The 14031-nt window shown below is 42.2% G+C and overlaps 1 pseudogene; it reads right to left on the reverse strand.

The window, feature by feature from the left end:
- Positions 1–286: 286 nt before the first annotated feature.
- Positions 287–740, reverse strand: LOC145351418 (large ribosomal subunit protein uL15 pseudogene; annotated as a pseudogene).
- Positions 741–14031: the final 13291 nt, after the last annotated feature.

The following is a 14031-nucleotide window of genomic DNA, read 5'->3' on the forward strand; positions in this document are numbered from 1 at the left end:
AAAGATCACGCAAGGGTCAACCATGTTGCCATGGAACTGGAGATACAAAAGATTGAAAGCTTGATTGCCCTAAAGTTGCCCCCTTAGCAGAGACAAGCTCAATTTTAAGACAGAGGTCGATATATTCTGGCCTAACAAAAGAATCCAAAGTTTTTGGGGGTGGGTGGAATGTGGAGTTGAGGACACAAACGGATCAGTGGTTATCTTATTGAAAGCCAAATGGCCCCTCCTGTTCCTAATTCAAATTTTTTTTATAAGTGACAGTAATTTTATTTGTATACCCAATTATAAAATTTACGTCATCAGTACACAGGGTCCACCAACTTCCTTTATCTTCTCTTCAGCTTTCCTGCTGAAGAACTTTGCTTTGACAATGACTGACTGTTTTGGCAGTCTCCCTTTGCCGAGAACTTTATAGTAACCAGCGTGTACAACATCAGTAGCGGGTGCTGGTCCTTCAGGTTTCTTGGTATAGTTCAATCTGGTCTGTTCACTGACCAGTGTCCACAGTTTATCCAGATTTATGGTCAGACAGAACAACTGATTCTTCTTTAGATGGTAATGTCTCATACCAACCTTTCCAAAGTAACCTGGATGATATTTATCAAAGTTGATTCTGTGGTGATGCAAGCCACCAGCATTGCCACGACCACCGAATGCTTCCTATGTTTGCCTATACGGCCATGACTGTGGCTAACGTATCCTCTTAACTTCCTGGTTTTTCTGAATCTGGACAGCATCTTGGCTGATGACGCTCAAGTATAAAATGGAGATTGTTCTCAGAGTCATTTTTCCAGGATGGTGATTGGGAAAGGAAAGGATCAGAGACAAAACGTTGCAAAGAGCGAGTGTGCACCTGAGGAAAGCAGAAAATACGAGAAAAACCAAAATGTGCAAAGAAATAGAAATAAAATTGGAGGGGGGGGGAGGAGAGGGGTTAGGGAGGGTGTGGAGGAGTGGGATGGGGGAGAGGGGGAGTGGGATGTGGGTGGGGCGAGGGGGAGGGTGTGCAGAGTCCTAGGTTTGAAATTCTTGATCTCAATGTTGAATCTAGAAGACGGTAAAACTGCCTGTTTGAGGGATAAGGTGCTGTTTTCAGGCTGATGTCACTTTCGCTCTAACTGAAGCAACAAATACATCGGGACAAAGACAGAGATTTCAGCAAGGCGGAGAAGCAAAATGGCAGACAAGCTCAGGGTCAAGCGTGCGGACTGAACAAAGCGCAGAGAGAGAACTTACAGCATTTCCTGTTTTTATTCCTGATTTTCAGCATCTGCAGTGTCTTGTTTACAAAGTCTTGAGGCCAGACTGAAGGTGAGGAACATTCTAGAGGCAGCAGGTGGTGGAAGAGGAGTACAAATTCACAATAGGTCACAGAATATGCCTCAAGCTTTCCTCATGTAGAGATGAAGTCTTGGTGCAGGAGGTGAAGAGGAGGAGAAAGATCCTTTTTTCATTGGAGACCAAGATAGACAGTATCCTTAGTTCTAACAGTTTCACTCTGAGGATGATTGCAGCGCAGCTAAATGTTCAATGGCTTCACTTGGGTGCTCAAGATGAGTGACTTAATATTCACCAGTCATCTCCTTACCATTTGTCTCACATACACTGCTCCATTCTCTTCACTCCCTTCAATCGCCTCCTAAAAATCTCCATCAAATGCAACACATAACCAACATTCATCGCCTCATCCTCAGTTACTCTCACACCCACATCTCCCTTGGAGGAGAGGTTGGTCCATAACCGTACGCTGCAGAACCTAACAAGCAGGGCACGGACATGGCTGTATCTCCTCATCCTATTGGTGGAAATGGGACAGAAAATCTTTAGTGCAGCTTCTGCAGGTCTGAAACGATCAACAATGATGCCAAGTTCCTGCTGAATTTTCACATCCCACTCCCCCCTTATCCCACAATCTCTTCTGATTTACCAGTTCCATCACTTCGGGGATGATAGTAGCATAGTGCTATTGTCACTGGACTAGTAATCCAGGGAAATAATCTGAGGACCCGGGTTCGAATCCCACCATAGCAGATGGTGAAATTTGAATTCAATAAAAATCTGGAAACAAAAGTTTAATAGTGACCATGAAATCATTGTCAATTGTCATTAAAAGCCCATCTGGTTCCCTAATGTCCTTTAGGGAAGTAAATCTGCCATCCTTGCCTGCGTCTGGCCTACACGTGACTCCAGAGACTGATCCTCTGCCAGGGCACAGGGAAAGGTGTGAGCTGGAGTGTGTTCCCCCAGGGTGAGGTTGTGGATGGTTTCTCCTGGGGTGACCCAGTCGAGGATGACTTAGTTATTGTCGATGTAGACTCAATGGACCAAAAGGCATTTTCAGGACCCACATGAGACTGAAGGACATGCGCAGAGATGTTTCCTGTCTGCTATCACTGTCACAGTTTGGGTCACTTTGGAAATTGGTGTCCATCTGTCACATTGTGTAAGTGGTGGCCAACTCCGTGACAACCTCTATGCAGCCAATCACGATGCAGTGTCTCCTGGCTAATGATTTAGCTTCCGTTAAAGCACAAAGCGAAACCATCCAATGACTGAACGCGATACTGTGGGTCATGGTCCATTCTAATTCGCTGTTACACTCTGCTGGAAGGTGGTGGCTGAAAGACTGAGGGAAGCGTGAACTGGAGCAGAGTGAAAATCTCACCCTGCTGCCCAGATAGTGACTTCTCACCAGGATAATGAGATGGCTCTGGTCACACATCCAGTGAATAGTAACCTTTGTGGTTTTGGTATATTTCAGCACTGAGTTGTGGTGCCCACAAAGCCACATACACGGAGTCAACAGCACCATGGGAAATCCCGCTATCCTGGCAAAATAACGTGTACCCTCTACCTGCTTCTTTCTGTTCAGAGACAATAGAATCAACTCCCCTCTGGTGGCAGGGACAGAGTCCGTCACCTTTCAGATGCAGCAACGGACAGTAAACTGGGAGATGTTACGTGTGTCGCCTGTTCCCGTCTGGAAGAATCCTGAAGCAGACACATTCACAGCAAGTGGCAGAGCCACCCTCACCCTGCTCAGAACCTGCAGCTCTGGTTCCAGAAAGTGGGAAAATTCTGTGAGTTTCTCTTCATAATTGCTCATATTGTCCCGGGTTTTGGGAGAGGAATCTGCTTCCAAAAGACCCCAGCTGGGTAAGGCTGAGACTCCTTCTCTCCCCCTGTTTACCACATGAATAGGTTGTTCTCTTCATTGCCTCAGCTCCCACTCCCTCTCATGTTCCAACCCAAGTCCGGGGAATTATCAAGATCACCCTCACTGACTGGGAGCAATAGTCCAAACACAAACCTTATAGAACATAGAACATTACAATGCAGTACAGGCCCTTTGGCCCTCGATGTATAACTCCAGCCAAGGCTTCAATCATACGAAGAACTATTGTCTCTATCAATCCAACTGTAACCAACTCCTCCAAAAACTCAAACTCACAGTCAGTCCAGATTAAAATCTGCATCTTGTTAATGGTTGTCTTAAAAAGGTTTAGTGGGGGGAATTACGCACATGTTCAACTATGCAGGTTTAAGAAGTTGTTAGTGAGAGTGGTGTGATCTAAATTGGCAATGTTGCAGTCAGATCAGTATGACACACTGATCGAGGACTGTGCTAATTCTCTATCATTGCACTGCACAGTCCTAATGTCCACTTCTAGAGGACTCTCAATGTCAGTTACAACAGAGGAGAGTGTACACAGAGTAGGTACACTTTGCTTCTAAAGCAGCAGCTAAAGGTGCCTTAATTTCATTTTCACATTTGCTGATGACACCACTGTAGTGGGTCAGATCCCAAACAATGATGAGACAGGGTACGGGGATGAGATAGAGTACTCCTTCAGCTGTAAAGTTCTTTGTGATGTTGTGAAGCTCTGAAACATACTGAGCATATATAAAGGTCTTTCTTTTCGGACTTCAGGTTTACATCTGATCCACAATATTATAATTGCCATTTCATTTGTGCATCCAATAAGCAGAGGTTTGTGCGAACAGAACTGATAGGAATTGGAGAGGAAGCTATCAGAGACAGGAACAGATGTAAAAAGAAAACTGCACAACAAAAGGCAGGAAAACATATGGTGAAGGCTGGTGAACGTGTGTGGAAACATAGAAAAGAAACTGGAACAGAACATTGAAATAGCATGCCATATGTACAGCTGCCTGGGACAGTGTGTTACAGGCATGATGGCACAACCTTGAGTTTTAATGACTTCATACACTCTTAGAATCTCTATTGCTAAACCTACAATTCTGACTGTTCTGTCTTTTACTGTCTATACACTTCTATTTTATGTTAATACACATCATTTTAGTGTATAGGAATCAAACACAGAGCTGACAGCATCAATATTATCCCTCAGTAAAGAGGCAATTCTGTGAAATAATTCACCAGGGGAACTTAACATTAGATTTTGATCATAACACCTGCCTATAAAAAAGTGGCTTGAATATTATTCAAAGTAATGTATTATTTCTCCCATTTTAAAATTATTTTTATATTATTTCCATCATAATTAAGGACCTCACGCACCCTGGACATTCTCTCTTCTGCTTTCTTCACTTGGAAAAAAGATACAAAAGTCTGAGGTCACGTACCAACCAACTCAAGAACAGCTTCTTTCCTGCTGCTGTCAGGCTTTTGAATGGACCTACCTTGCATTAAGTTGATCTTTCTCTACACCTTAGCTGTGACTGTAACACTACATTCTTCACTCTCTCATTTCCTTCCCTATGAACAATATGTTTTGTCTATATAGCATGCAAGAACCAATATTTTTCACTGTATGTTAATACATGTGACAATAACAAACAAATCAAAATCAAATCCCTTACTCTAAGAATATGCATTGTCACTGATTATATTTCTATTTTAACTATCACTATCACTCCATAATATAACTGGAACTCTGCAATGTGATTATTTATATTGCTTGCTCTTGTTCTTAAATTGTTTACTATAGAGTTTGCATCATCTGTGTTCTTTTACATTTGGTGCTTTATCTTAATAAACCTGCAAAAATAATACAACATTTAATCCGACTGCTGTCCGTTTATAGTACCAACCAGAATGAATTTCACTTACAAGTGATCTGTTTTCTTACCTTTACCTTTTTTGGCCTCCCTGAACAGCCCGTGATTGTTTTAGACAGGGGAAGTTATACCAGTTACACATCAATTCACTGTCCAAGCCTCCCTTGTGAGGTTTCAGCCTGAATGTTTCCTGCGAATGTCAGTGAACAGGCCTCAATCTAAGCTTCCAAAACTGACCGCCAGGAAGAACACACTAGCAATCTTATGTGAATCACCTGCTTATTTCCCCTCTTATCAATGAGTGTAGGTTTCTGCTGGGTGTGATGTGCTGGCAGAAAATATGAGTGTGTGCCCAAAATAAGAATGCAGCAATCCTCTTCCTGTTTGAACCAAAAGTACAGCAACACTCTCCCCATGAACAATGACACAGGTAAGATCAAAGCATGTTTGTTAATAAAATAACTCTTTAACTATCATAAACATACACATCTAAGAAATAAAAGAGTTCCATCAATGAGGTGATTATATGTTTGTACCCATTGTGCATTGCAATTTATTGTAGCTTGACTCTTTAACACAGGAAGGATGTTTCTCAGGAGAAAATTCTGTGCTCTTGGCCAAAGTGTTCAGTCTGGAAAAGTTTGGAAATCCTAGTTGTGAGATGATGCTGGATCTGAGCTTATGTGGCAACGAACTGTAGTTTTCTTCCAATCAATCAGCCCATTTGTGGAAATCCATAATTAATCCAAAAATGTACAGGTTAGGGGGATTGTCTGTGCTAAATTGCCCCTTAGTGGCAGCGGGACTCGCTAGGGTAAATGTATGGGGGCTGTGGGGATAGGGTCTGGGTGGGATTGTGGTCGGTGCAGACTTGATGGGCTGAATGGCCTCCTTCTGCACTGCAGGGATTTTATGATTCTAATTACATAAATTACATATTATTATACATAATAATTACATAAATTACATATTATTATACATAATAATTACATAAATTACATTACATATTTGAGTAAGAGAATCTCTGGGTAATGTCTCATCAACTTTGTAATCGTCACTATACCTGGGAACCAACTTTCTCCCTTCCCAAGGTTTTTAAAAATACTGGATCATCTTTCTGGAATGTTCTCTCGACCCTTGATGAATCACGGATCCTTCCTGTATACCCTGCCTTGACCCCACTCTCCCCGACAAACATGGAACAACCTGGTTCTCAATCTCCAACCCATCAGCAACTTAGCAGGAGCAATTCTGATGGTCCTATGCAGGACGGCCAATGGGAGGGTGGTCCTATGGGCGGGGGAGTGGTCATGTGGGGGGTTGTCATATGCAGGTTGGGCCTATGAGGAGTGGTCCTATTGGGGGTGGTCCTACAGGGGGACGTGCCCCTATGGTGGGTAGTCCTATGGGGAGGTTTGTTCTATGCAGGGTGATCCTATGGTGGGTAGTCCTATGGGGAGGTTTGTTCTATGCAGGGTGATCCTATCGGGGGGTAGTCCTATGGGGTGGGTGTGGTTCTACGCATGGTGGCGCTATAAGCATGCAGAAATCTTGCTCACTTTGTTTCAAGGGGCTCCGATGGTAGCTTCTTCATGCCAGCTCTGAAAGTTTGCACCAAGCGTTCCATTAGTTCATTAGACGTTGTGTGACGTGGTGCTGTTTAAATATGCTTCATTCCATTGGGTGTCAGGGAGCTGTGGAACTCAGCATTTGTGGATGTGTTCAATTGTCTGAAACAAGTGCTTCTGCCAATCCACGTGTAGCATAAACACCATTTCTCAATCATTGCAGAGAGCGTTGCAGATTTCATCTCTCACCGCAGCCATTTTGAATGGGTGTCCACCAGCCACAGGAACACTGTACACATAAATGGGCCGGTGAAATGGGCCTATGAACTCTCATCTTTAGCCAAACCAGCCATTCCCAGGGGTGTAAAGGGAGAAAGCTTCTGTTTTCATTGGCACTGGTCACACTGTTTCATCATCTTTCGGTGTCAGTATCTGTGCCAGGTCACTATATGTAGTTCCTAGCTCGATCTTCATTATTGACACACCGAATGGACATTATGTAATTCTTCAAGCAATAACTTTCTTCCAGATACAGCAACGACCACGCTCACCTCACACAGGATGGCACTGTCTTCACAACAAAGTTTTCTGGTTTAATCCAGTTTCATCTGCTCCGTCTTTCATTGCGCACCAGACATGCAGCATCACATTCTTCATTCTTGATACCAGCAGTCTCGATTGGTCCAGAACTTCATCTTTGTTCTTTGTTGTGTTATCACAGGTAACGTATCTAAGATGTTTAATGTCATTACGATCTCTTTAGGTATGGAATGGGTGGTAATGGGAGATGACTTATGGTGTCTTTGAGGGTTTAATGTGCCCCCGCCTCGATTCTGATTGTTCAAAGTCCGTACTCTGCTCCAGGATTTGTGTGCTCCAGCCTCATTGGGCAATTAGGTTACAAGACCCTTTGGACAACTGCCCTTTAAAGGGTCCCATTACTACACGCATGTGCTGTATGTAGAGATGGATGGTGCATTAAAGGTTCACTGAATTGGTTCCTGGAGTGAAGAGGTTGCCCTACAATGAGGGGGCTGAGTAAATTGGGATTATATTCTCTAGAGTTTAGTAGAACGAGAGATGACTCAGAGGAAACCTACAAAATTCTGAAAGGGCTGACACGCTGAGCACAGAGGTTGCTTCGACTGGTCGGGAAACCTCAAACACAGTTCCAGGATAAAGTAAAGTTTAAATTTATTTATTAGCCACAAGTAGGCTTACATTAACACTGTAATGAAGTTACTGTGAAAATCCCCTAGTCACCACACTCTGGCGCCTGCTCAGGTACACTGAGGGAAAATTTAGTACAGCCAATGCACCTAACCAGCACGTCTTTCAGACTGTGGAAGGAAATTGGAGCATGTGGAGGAAACCCACGCAGACACAGGGAGAATGTGCAAACTCACTCAGACAGCAACCCAAGCCGGGAATTGAACCTGGATCCCTGGCACTGTGAGGCAGCAACGCTAACCACTGTGTCACCGTGTCACAGTGAGGCAGCAACACTAACCACTGTGTCATCGTGCCGCATAAAGAGCCAAGGTTAAGGACTGAGATGGGGATAAATTACTTCACTCAGAATGTTGCGAACCTTTGAAATTCTTTACCCCGGAGGGTTCTGGGCACTCCATTACTGAACGCATTTCAGGCTGAGATTTTGGGGATTAAGGGATACGGGAAAGTGGAATAAAGCCCAAGGTAAGTCATCATCTTATTGAATATTGGAGCATGCTCATTGTCTACTCCTGCTCTTATTTCTTGTGCAAATCTGGACAAACCTGTAGAAAGGTCAAGTTGGGACAAATTTGCTTTAACCAAGTTTGAATGTGTTGCTGATACGTGACTGGGTGAGAAGGGGTTAACTGTCCCACCTTAACCCTTTGTGCAACCTTCTGAACTGATCACAGCAGAGGTGGGGTGTGTTGTGCTGCCGGAATACACAGGAACATTGTTCCAGAACCTTCTCTTTACAGCTTTTACCAATCACTATTGGATGATACATTCTCCTTTGCTGATTGGCCACGCACTTTATGTGGATTTCCATTAACCTCACTAACATTATTTCAGAAAGCTAATTTGTTTTCAAAATTAAACTTTTCAAACTTAATCAATCATAATTTCCGAAAGTTCCCCAGAGTGGCGATAATTAACAGTTTGACAGCAGGAATAAAAGAGCCTGCCTGCCTGCAGCTGAAAACTGTGAATTACTCACAGGTATAAATATATAAGAGGGAATCTCTCAAACATCCGATTGCCAACAATGTTTTCTAATCTGTTACAAAGAGGAACAGTTTGATATTGTCGACTGGAGCAAGAGCTGCAGAGTTGGTGCAAAGTGCTCATTTGTCTAGGCAAGTAAGAAATTAAACAAAATTACAAACAGGGTGAATGGTTCCACCTTTTGCTAAAATGATGAGTGGGGAAAATTTTACAAGAAAATGGTATTATCTGTGAGAAATATTTTCCCACATCAATCAAATTACAAAACTCAAACTTCCACTCCAATTCAAGTGACATTTGAACATTGATTTACTAACATTCAGTAAAGTTCAAATTAAAAGGTAGTTTATTTCCATCTTTAAAATGTATTGTGTATAACTGGTCACTAATCACAAAATAATTGTCTTGTTCATTCCCCATAAATACCAATGATTGTCATAGGGTCGCAGAGGTTTACAGCATGGAAACAGGCCCTTCAGCTCAACTTATCCATACCGCTCAGTTTTCACCATGAAGCTAGTCGCAATTGCTTAATTGACCCATATCCCTCTATACCCATCTTGCCCATGTAGCTGTCTAAGTGCTTTTTAAAAGACGAAATTGTACCCGCCTCCACTACTACCTCTGACAGCTTGTTCAGACACTCACCACCCTCTGTGTGAAAAATGCCCCTCTGGACACTTTTGTATCTCTCCCCTCTCACCTTAAACTGATGCCCTCTAGTTTTAGACTCCCCTAACTTTGGGAAAAGATGTTGGGTATCTACCTGTTTTATGTGCATTTTTATTTTATAGACCTACAAAAGACCGCCGCTCAGTCTCCTACGCTTCAGGAAAACAAGACCCAGTCTATCCAGCCTCTCCTTGTAACTTAAACAAGCAAGTCCTGGTTGCATCCTAATAAATCTCTTTCTAGTTTAATAATATCCTTTCTATAATATGGTGACCAGAACTGTACACAGTATTCCAAGTGTGGCCTTACCAATATCTTGTACAACTTCAACAAGACCTCCCAACTCCTGTATTCAATGTTCTGACCGATGAAACCAAGCATGCTGAATACCTTCTTCACCACTCTGTCCACCTGTGACTCCACTTTCAAGGAGTTATGAACCTGTTCCCCTAGATCTCTTTGTTCTATAACTCTCCCCCATGCCTTGCCATTAACTGAGTAAGTCCTGCCCCGGTTCAATCTACCAAAATTCACCACCTCGCATTTGTCAAAATTAAACTCCATCAACAATTCATCAGCCCACTGGCCCAGTTGATCAAGATCCCGTTGCAATCCGAGATAACCTTCTTTACTGTCCACTGTGCCACCAATCTTGGTGTCCCCTGCAAATGAGTGTCTCGATCTTTGGCTCTCACATTTGACAAGCAGCAATATTAGCTTAAATCCAAAACACCTTTCAGATTCCAGCAATTGCAGATGCTGGAATCTGAAACAAAAACAGAAAATGCTGGAAAATCTCAGCTGGCCCAACAGCAACTGTAGAGGAAGAATAGAGGCAACATTTCGAGTCCTGATGACCCTTTGTCAGAGTAATATTTGTTTATTTTTAATGCACAATATTTTCCACTCACCAATTACTGCTGCTTGCCTACTATTTTCACATTTTCTTACTGTCTATTAGGAAAACAGAACAGCACAGTGGCACAATGGTTGGCATTGCTGTTTCACAACGCCAGAGACCTGGGTTTGATTCCAGCCTTGGGTGACTGTGTGGAGTTTGTATATCCTCCCCATGCCTGCGTCACTACAGGAACAGAAGAAATTCAGGGTGTGGAAAAATTGACAGAGATATATGAGTACAGGACAGTAGGACTAGAGGGCACAGCCTCAAGATAAAAGCGGGGGGGGGGCACGGTTTAGAACGGAGTTGAGGAAGAACTTCTTCACTCAAAGGGTGGTGAATCTCTGGAATTCTCTGCCTGTTGAAGTGGTGGAGGCTACCTCGCTAAATATATTTAAGACGCAGGTTGATAGGTTTTTGATAAGCGAGGGGATTAAGGGTTATTGGGGAGAGGGCAGGAATGTGGAACTGAGACACGACAGATCAGCCATGATCTTATTGAATGGCGGGGCAGGCTCGAAGGGCTAGATGGCCTACTCCTGCTCCTATTTCTTATGTTCTTATGAGTAAAAGTTGTTGCAGGAAATTTAACACAACTTAGACGTAAAACATGATACATAAATACTCTTGTTGATTTATTTTGATGTTTTATAAAAATGGTAGAAAATTACCAAAATCAATCTACTTTCCAAATAAAATCCCATTTATTGGTGTTTTTTTTTCATATAAAAGCAGGAATTTACTACCTGACATTTAGAGGCAAATTTCTGAATGTTACAGTTTCAGAGCAATGGCACTTCTTGTATGCTGAAAATACACGCAGCATGTTTGTGTGTGAGTAAGTATGTGAGTGTCAGTGTGTTTGTGTGAATGTGTGTGCGAGTGCGAGGTGAGTGAGTGAGTGAGCGAGGCGAGTGAGTGAAAGAGAGAGAGTGTGTGTGGTAGTGTATGTGTGAGAGTGTGAGTGTGAGAGAATGTGTGAGAGTGTGAGTGTGAGAGAATGTGTGAGAGTGTGAGTGTGTTGCTGTCATGCGGTTTTGTTTAATCCTGTGTGATGAAGCAGCGTGCATTCCTGCTTTTGGTTCTCCTGATGATTTTGACTGTGAGCTGATTGATAGATGGATGGTAAAAATCCCCATTCTGCTCCTCAGGATCTCCTGGCCCAGCAGAATGCAGGCCCCATGCTTTCACTGGCCAAGTATGGAGCCAGCCATTTCTCAACTCCCCTCCTAATTTCCCCAAATTGTCTGAGTGGATTTCAATTTTTAAGATTACTGTTGCTTTAATCCTCATGTGCTCCCATACTGAAGCTGATGTTTTCAGGAGTAAGGCACACAACAGGATTGGACTCATTGATGGTAACCTCATGGGATTGTGTGACGTATGACGTAAGCGGTCAATGTGAGGACAATGTCGACTTATTTCTGTGTTGTGATGTGGGGTACAAAGGCAAGTTTGACCACAAGCTCCTGGGTCAGGCGTTTACACTTGTGGTGGTTCCAATCCTTAGCAAAATGAAGTTTGATGATGTCCTGAGGCTCTCCTGATATCATCATACCACCTCATGCGGTTTTGGTCAGTGAGTTTACAAGGAAGTTGGAGGTTTGCCTGCCAACAGTTAATGGCCATCTGAGATAACTTAGAAGGTAACTGGCTGTGATTTTAAGTGCTCCGTATAGCTTTATGCTTGGTGCACGTGCCACTCAGCTGGAAGTAAGTAAAAGTTTCTGTAATTCATGGTTTTTAATTGGCTTGAATTAAATAATTAAACTGTTGTATAATTAAATTCTAAATTTGTTCAAAACCTTGGATTCAAAATACCACATTGTTTAAATTAAATGTAATAAATGTAATTAAATAAAGCTGAAATAAAAAGCTAGAATTGTTAATGGTGATAATGAAATGACTAAATCAATTCACTAAACCCATCTGGTTCGTTAATTCCCTTTTCCAGTCTGGGGGTGGATCTACATGTGACTCCAGATCCACAGTAATGTGGATGACTCTGAAATGACCCTAACGAGGCATCCTGTTGGCGGAAGGCAATAAATGTTGGCTTTGCCCGAAAATGAATAAAACAACTGAGAATCTGCACAAGTGATTCAACCAGTTGAAGAAAGTTTTGTAGAAGTGGGTCACTTGTACTTCAACTTGAGTCAACAATGGTTTTTGACTTTAGAGAATGGAAAGCAAGAAATAACCACAATGTGCAAACTAAAGGCAGGGGGACTGAATTCAATAGCGCGCATCGTGAACCGCTGCTTTTTAACAGCTGTCATTTCCTCACAATGTGAAACAATTAGTAAAATATATTTGGCATGTCTGAGAATGTAAGATAGGGGAAGAGGTTCTGAATCGATGGAGAACAATTAACTTAAGAACTTAGAGTGAATTTATTTGGAAATTGACCCAAAATGGATAATTCCATGAAGTCTTCAGCAAACATAAGTGCTCAGAAATGAGAAATGACCATAAAGGCGGACAAAGGGCAAACATCATCTTTCCTCATTTCCTTTCTATCTCTCAATCCTTTGTCTCTTCAGAGGACGCTTAATAGCCCCATGACCTCAATTACACCGACCTCTTCAATGGGCCACTGAGCAACCTGTTCCACAAATCTGTTAACCCTTGAGGGTAAAGAATTCTACTTGATCCAATCCTGATCCTTACTCCCTAATTATGTCTTTTTTTTTTACTTGAATGCTTCAGCATTAATCCATGCCTGAGCTATTCATAACAAACCCAGCCAGCCCTGAATGATAATTAGTCATGAGAAGTTGCAAAAGGGTTCAAAATGAAATAATTACAACTCAACAAAATTAATAGAGCAGCAATATTTTTCTCCTTGAAATATATTCGGCAAGTGTTACGAGTAACTGCTAGTCTGAAAAGGTCTACATGTTTTAATTTCATTTCTTCTATGATTTATTTCCTTGAAGCAAGGTTTCATTTATTTTACGAATACAATGTGACATCTCATTGTTGGGCCATCTTTAGGCGTGGACTAAATATAACAAAAAGCGGAGAGGCCTGGCATGATGAAAACAGAAATTTTAATTCGGAGACTTTTTTTCAGGATGGTAGGCATTGTGTTTCCAGCGCGCTCGAGGACCGTGGATTTATCACTGCGGATGATCTGTCAGACCTTGTGTTACTAAAGGTTTTCCTTCATATATCAGGAAGAAGGAGCAGAAAGTGGACCAATTAAAAGTAGTTTGAAACCATTTGACAGCAATTTTGTATCACAACTGGAAAGACGCCAAACTCAAGTGTAGCCTAAAACTGGAGAAATTAAAATGGATGACAAAGGTGGATCAACAACATGGTGCTCACCATAATTCATCTTCTACAATCTGCCATTTCAGTTGACCCATTTAAAATACATTTTCTGACCAACTGTGTTAGAATATACTTTCTATATCCAAAAACCTCCCTCCTCCCAGCTTTGTGAATGGATCTGGGTCAGGAAGCTTTTTTTATTTATTTACTGACCAGCATTTTTCACCTGTTCCTAACTGCCTTCCACTTCAGAGGGAAGTTGAGAGTCAACCACATTGCTGTGGCTCTGGGGTCACATGTAAGCCAAACCAAGCAAGGATGGTAGATTTCCTTCTCTAAAGAACA

This window comes from Carcharhinus amblyrhynchos, chromosome 13 (genome assembly GCF_965287045.1).
Source record: "Carcharhinus amblyrhynchos chromosome 13, sCarAmb.v2.hapA, whole genome shotgun sequence".
NCBI classification, from domain to species: Eukaryota; Metazoa; Chordata; class Chondrichthyes; order Carcharhiniformes; family Carcharhinidae; genus Carcharhinus; species Carcharhinus amblyrhynchos.